We start from the raw sequence: 7,217 nt of genomic DNA, 5'->3' as shown, positions 1-7,217 counted from the left end.
TTCTCGCTTTCGTAAGTACAGTATTTCAAGAGCATAAGAGTAGTTTTATTTTATAGGGTTGTAGGTGCTGGATTAGAAAAGGTCATTCAAACAAGTGTTTAAAAAACACACGTCCACAGGACACATCCTTTATTTAGCATTCTTGAGGGTGACGGGTCAGAAATATTAACCACTAATATTTTAGCCAGGCTAATTGTTTGAGAATGGGGTTCAAGAAATAAATACCTACTCGCTGTGTGGTTTGGTACCTTCTCTGAGCCTCAGATTCCAAGTGAGTAACATCCCTCTGATGGAAAGTTCTCAGTAAATGGAAGCTATTCTTTTTTTTTTTTTAACATCTTTATTGGAGTATAAATTGCTTTACAATGTTGTGTTAGTTTCTGCCGTATAACAAAAAATATGGAATGCTTCACGAATTTGCATGTCATCCTTGTGCAGGGGCGGTGCTAATCTCTGTATTGTTCCAGTTTTAGTGTATGTGCTGCCGAAGCGAGCACAATGGAAGCTATTTTTACTTTTTCATCTCCAAGCTTTTCTGTGATATGGCTGCCACAATCTCTCCTTGACTTTTTTGCTCCAGTTCTGTACCAGCCAACTCTTGTCTTAGTTAAACCCCTCCACCCACCCTCACACATACATAGACCTGCACACATATACACATACATATACATAAACATATACATGGATCCACACCCATTCCTACACACATATACACATGCATATACATAAACATATACATGGATCCACACCCACTCCTACACACATATACCCATGCATATACATAAACATACATGGATCCACACCCACTCCTACACACATATACACATGCATATACATAAATATATACATGGATCCACACCCATTCCTACACACATATACACATGCATATACATAAACATATACATGGATCCACACCCACTCCTACACACATACACATGCTTATACATAAACATATACATGGATCCACACCCATTCCTACACACATATACACCTGGGTACACATTCATGCATTTATACGCACGCACACATACATGCAGATGCACACACACACACACACACACTCTGCTCTTTTCTCTGCCTGGGACTTTCCCCACCTCCTGCTTCACAAGATGGTCCCCTTCAGCCCCGAGCTCAGCTCCGGTGAGACTCCCTCAGAGAAGCCTCGTGCACCCCCATCCCCGTTTCCCAGGCTGGGTTAGTCCCCCGTTTTGTATCCTGGGGTCTTGCTGTGCATCCTCGTGGGACGCAGTGCAGTGAAAACTAGACGCCCCCCTCTAGGACAAAGCTTTGTCCATCCAGGAGGGCAGACCATGGATGGACAAGTCTCTATACCCTGGTGACCCAGTGCGGGAGGTGTCTGGGATGAAATGATCTTAAAACCCGTGGCATTCTTTATTAAAGGGAGGGAAGGGGCAGAAAACCAAACCAAAGCAAGACAGTGAGTGCAGGCGGGCTGGGGTCGGCGTGGGCTCCTTGGCCTCCTGTCTGCATTTCCCCAGCTCTGACGTGGCCGGACAGTCGCTTCCCCTCCTGGCCAGCAGGCCCACTTTGGTCCTGCAGGAACAGCCCTTGTGTTTGGGGAAGGGGACTCCCCACAACCCTGGCTGTGTCCTATTCGTCTGCACAGAAGTGGGGAGTCCCAGGGATTTGGTCAGGGCCGCAGAGTCAGCAAACGAAGATGCGTGTGGCCCCGAGGTTGGCCGTCCTAACGTGAGGAGATCCTGGGAGTGAACTTGCAGGCAAGTCAGGGGGTGGGAGCCCGTGGTGGGTCGTTTTGTTCCCAGGAAGAAGTCTGTCAGGGGCAGAGAAAGGCTTTTGGGTGTCCGGACGTCAAGTTCATTACTACCTGGAGGGGCTGAGGCAGGAGGGAAGGGCCATCCTGAGTCCTAAACACAGTCAAGACGGAGGAATTCAGGCCTCAGCAGACGGGCGCACTGGCTGGAGGTGTCCGGGTTGTCGTGGAAAGTACACTGTAAATGTCAACTCCAGAGTCAAGTCCAGCTGCTGAACTAAAGACGACGTTAAGACACTGTGGCTGGGATCTGCCCGTCTGCTGGGCTTTCTAGACGATTCCTCTAAGAGGAGCTGGTGGGGTCATCTTCCCAGACACAGATGCGATGCTCCAGCCACAGCCCGAGGGACCCTGATTCCGGTGCCGTGCAGACCCCCAGGCCTCGGGCTGTCTCCTGGTACAGAGCGCCGTGCTGACACATGGATGTCAGCAACATTGCTCTCCACAGGAACAAAAAGTGCCCAGGACTCATTCACATGAAGCCCCTCGTGGCGTCTACACGATGATCCCACAGGCATGAATGTTTGGTTTGACGCGTTTATTGGGTGCCGCCATGCAAGGGCCACAGAGGGCCCTGCTGCCAGGCAGAATCACCCACACACCCAGCAACCCTGTCGACTGGCTGGTAAGTCCCCAAGCTTCCTGGACAAGGGACGTTAGATAGCCACCAACGACAGTCTATTATAAAGCGTCAAAGGGAAATATTTATAACATGAATAACAAAGGGTCAGTCTCCACGTTTTATGTCCATCAGAGTAGCTCTATGCCAGGAATGCCAAGCAACCTTTAGACAGGATGAGGAAGCTGTGTGTATGCTGACATGGCCCAATCCTAAGGCGGGACAAAGGGGCAATTTACACAACTGCCCGCAGGTAGTGCATTTTGTCGTTTCTAAGATACAAGGTTTTTACATATTAACCTCTCGAACATCAGGATGTATCTCAAAACTGACGGTGTCTTGGGCTTCCCTGGTGGCACAGAGGTTGAGAGTCTGCCTGCCGATGCAGGGGACACGGGTTCGTGCCCCGGTCCGGGAAGATCCCACATGCCGCGGAGCCGCTGGGCCCGTGAGCCACACCCGCTGAGCCTGCGCGTCCGGAGCCTGTGCTCCGCAACGGGAGAGGCCACAGCAGTGAGAGGCCCGCGTACAGCAAAAAAAAAAACAAAACAAAACTGACGGTGTCTTGCAAGAAATAATTGGCAGTGTGTTTGCTTTCTCAGCAAAACAAAGTGGGTTTGGCAATTTTGTCATCCTGGATTTGATGATATACCTGGAGTTCAGCTCTGTTGTTTTTATAAACAAACAATCAAGCAAGAGTGCGTGTGTTTATGTAACTGTACAGGTTTAAATCTGCAGATAGCTGTCTGGAAGGAGGTACCCCAAAGTTACCAATGGACTGAGGTGGAAAAGAGGAACCCAGTGAAAGGCCAAGTCCGTGCACACTCTTTCTGATTGCTTTGAACTTGTACAACAAACGCATCTCCCTGTGTCGCCAGGGTGGCACCGTCCTTTGAGACCAGGGGCTGGCATCGCTGGAGAAAACCTCCAACTTGGGCCGGGGGTAGTGGCGGGGCAAGGCTCCAGGGTCCAGTCCTTTGGGAGGGCGATTCGGGGAGGCCCTCGGGCATCACTGCAGAGTCGAGTCCCCGGGGGGGGGGTGTCTTTGTGCTGCCCCTCCCGTCCTGTTCCCTCACTCGCACGTGCCGGGGTCTCCTCCCCTTTAGCTACCTGCACCCACATGCTTGATTCAGGGCTCCTTTCGGGGACATCCAACAACAGAAACCTTGGCTGTAGGGGTCAGAGCGGGGGCAGGGTGTTGGTCTGCCAAGGCCGTCCTAACAAAGTGCCACAAACCAGGTGGTTCAAACAACCCAATCTTATTGTCTTCAGTCCTGCAGAAATGAAGGCCAAGTCAAGGTTGCTTCCTTCCGAGGCTGTGAAGGAGAACCCACTCCCTGGTCTCCGGCAGCCTCCGGGCTTCCTAGTTTGCAGAAGCATCGCTCCAACGCCTGCCTTCTCTTCACATGTTCTTCTCCCTGTGCGTGTGTCTCTGGGTCCAAGTTGCCTCTTCTCATAAAGGCGCCCTCATACTGGAGTAGAATGGACCCACCCTAATGGCCCACCCGACTCCTAGGCCCTCATCCTAATTAATCACATCTGTAACAAATATAACAAAGCTTATAAAATGTATTAAATAAATACAACCAAGAATAAAGAGCATATGTTTAGATTTTCACATTAGGCCCAGAATATCTAAAAGGGGAAGCTGGGGCGTGAGCTGGGGAAGGGCGGTGAAGCTGAAAAAGAGAGCTGGGGTCACCAGAGACACAAGGTGTGTAAAGGGAGGCCTAATAGGTGTTTAGGTTTTAGGAGGAGAAGCGACATGAGAAGGGCTCTCTGACCCCACCTGGCTGTGGACTTTGAGCACGTGGTCACCTTCCTCGTAGATTCTGGGAAACCACTGCTCAGAGCTCGGAGCCCTGTTTGGACTCGAGGAGGGACGTGGGCCCTCTGCAGGGCCACTTGTGACCAGTGCTCACACACCCTCAGGACTTCTGAAGACCGGCCCACTGGCCATCATGCCCACTCATGCCCGGGGGGCTGTTTCTATACCACGTCCGAGCTAAATTTTACAAGTCCTAAAATTGTCTGCATAAATCAATGCTTCCCTCCTAATGAATGTCTTGTCTAAAAGGATTTAAGGCAGAGGAACGAGATAAGGAGGTTTCGGTGAAGAAAGAGACGCAGGCTGGAAGTCAAAGTAAAGATTTATCCTTGCATCAGAATGTTTTGGATCTTGCAATTTGCATATACAAAGAATTCAGCAGCATTCACTGGCATCATAATCAGAGCAAGATCAAATGATAAATGGAGTAAAAGAAAAAATGAGAGTTGAAACCGGAATACATACATATATTATAAAGATTGTACATAAATTAACACAAACACAACAGAAGTATCAGTAATCACACATTTAAAAAAATAACATGGGCATGACTCCAAATGCTGAAACAGAGGTGTCAGGCTCGTTTTAAAAAGTTTTTAAAAACACATAAAAATACCTTTTAAAACACTGGTATGCATTCTTCATTCGTAGAGCACATGGAGAGAAACAGTAAAGTGAGTCACACAGTGACTGATAAAGCAAGGAGATCAGAATGGTAGTCTTCTAATCGCTATTTGGCATTTGAATGTAGCCGCATGCAACAGAGAAAACTGGCAAAGAAAAATGACTTTACCAGCCTGGCGCTGTTTTGTTATGTACAATGGACTTTCTTTCACCAAAGGGGAGGAAGAGTCAACCTATCCCAGCGAGACAGAGAGGACAGGAGTCCCGGAGCGCCCACCACGGCTGTCTGAACCGGGACCGTGGCCGAGGCCAGGAGGCTGCAGCTGCTGGGAGGCAAGTACTGCCCCAAAGGCGGAGGGGGTCCTGCAACCCAGGGACAGTGGCTTCTGCTCTGTTCTCAGAACCATGAGGGCGGAAGCGCAGCAGACAAGGGGGATGCACCAAGGGGGCGGAAGAACACACAAACGGGGCGCTTCCCAAGAAGGTCTACCTTAATCTCAAGACAAGAGATGCCAGTAAGACCATTGAAGGACCTGACGGATTCTCATTAAAGGCTCCTCAATTAAGACCCCAATCCAGGCGCCTTGACTCTATGACCCCTATAGGTCGCCTTCACCACAAACACCGGCTCTGTTTCTAGGCTTTGGTGCTCAGTTTTCTCTCTTCCCCTTTAGTCAAGAAGGGCTTCGGGCTTGGGACTTTAACGATGAAAACAAACAGGGCCACCAGGTGCATCTTGCAAAGCTCCCTCCATTTTCTCTTCGACCCAAATGCATAATCATTGTACCCAGAAGGGTGAGGGACGCATTCAGCTGTGTGTGGAGCCCAGGGCTGCAGGCTGGTGGCCATGGCAGCGCTCACGAAGTTGTGCTTTTGTCCGTCCAGCTGGGCACCTCATCTGACCCTCGGGTGGGGCTCGGAGGAGTAGCAGAAGCTTGATTACCCGTGGGCTTGTTATTAGGATGTAACTTACCCTGGGTTACCTTTGTGCAATCAGTTACCAGTGGAAATATCAAATGAAGGCCTTCACATTCACATCTCTTTTAAAAAGCAAAAAGTGTACCCCAAAATGCACATGTTAAATGTTTTCAGATGTCTTTTTTTTAATATTGTGCTCATCTGCTAGGTACCTATCAGCCACAGACAGATCACTGCCATTAAATCAAACCTTTCTACATTCATCCCTTCTCTTTTTTTTGCCCCATAAGCCAGTCCTGTCTGGCAGTGAGATCATTATTATCCAGTGTCAGAGGTCTCGCTAGTAACCATTCAAAAATAAATTAGCCTTTAGATTAAGGATTTCTCTTTCTCTTTTATTAAATATCGATGAGTGGGACTTTAAAAAAACTGTATAAATCTAGATTTTAAGATTTCTTTTCTTACAAACAGTCTTAGCTTTTACAACAGATTTTTAAATACCAAAATGCTTCTCAGAAAGTTTAAAGCATAATTGTTTGTGGCTGCCCAACTGTTTCTACCAGGGGGGAGCTCCTTGCTTCCAGGTGTGTCAGATGCTCTATCTGACCTTTTGGAATGAAAGTGGTTTTTGTCATGCCCTGAGGCACAGCTCAAGACAAGCAGGGCAGAATGGCGGGGGGCCGGGGGGCGGGGGGGAGTGAGAAGTGCAGTGGGTGTGATTCTCAGACAGACGGACAGTCAAGCAGCGCCCAGCACCGTGGGACTGAAACTCTGATAACTGGTTTTGCCGGACCCAAGGCCCGTGCGAACTGGACCACTGGCCTTTACATCTTTTCTCATCTGGCCAAGATGGCACGACACAGCCTTGAATAAATGCATTTTTAAGTATTACTATATAGTCACTGACTACTCCAGTGTGTTTTAGACCTGGACTCAGGTTGTAAAGTCTTCTTTGATCTTTAAAATGTAAAGATAAACCACGTGGGTTGAGACTGAGGACTACAAAATTCCCTATTTACACTGTATCTTCACAAACAGTTTGCTTTCAAAAAACTGCCACTGCTCAGGGCTGTAAAATCAGTGTCAGGAAAATGTATTTTCCACCGATATCTGAGTCCTCGACTGTTTTCTAAAGAAGTTGTGGTTAGCACATTGCATAAATAAACACACTTGTCATATTAAGATTTTTAACATTTAGAGGTGCTGACTGTGTGAAATGAAATGATATGAATCTAATGAAAAATTAAAATATTTTTACTGATATTAGCAGAAATATATATTTTATGGAGTATTATTTGACCTTAATACATTATTCCAGTTTTTAAAAGGGGTATTTAAGATTTAATAACTTTACAGCAGGTGGCCTTTAAAGCATAACAAAATATATACAAAGAAATTAGGAGGATATTAATGTCAACTATGAAATAAATTAACAT

This window comes from Hyperoodon ampullatus, assembly GCF_949752795.1.
Source record: "Hyperoodon ampullatus genome assembly, chromosome: 1".
NCBI classification, from domain to species: domain Eukaryota; kingdom Metazoa; phylum Chordata; class Mammalia; order Artiodactyla; family Ziphiidae; genus Hyperoodon; species Hyperoodon ampullatus.
This window is presented reverse-complemented; position numbering follows the sequence as displayed.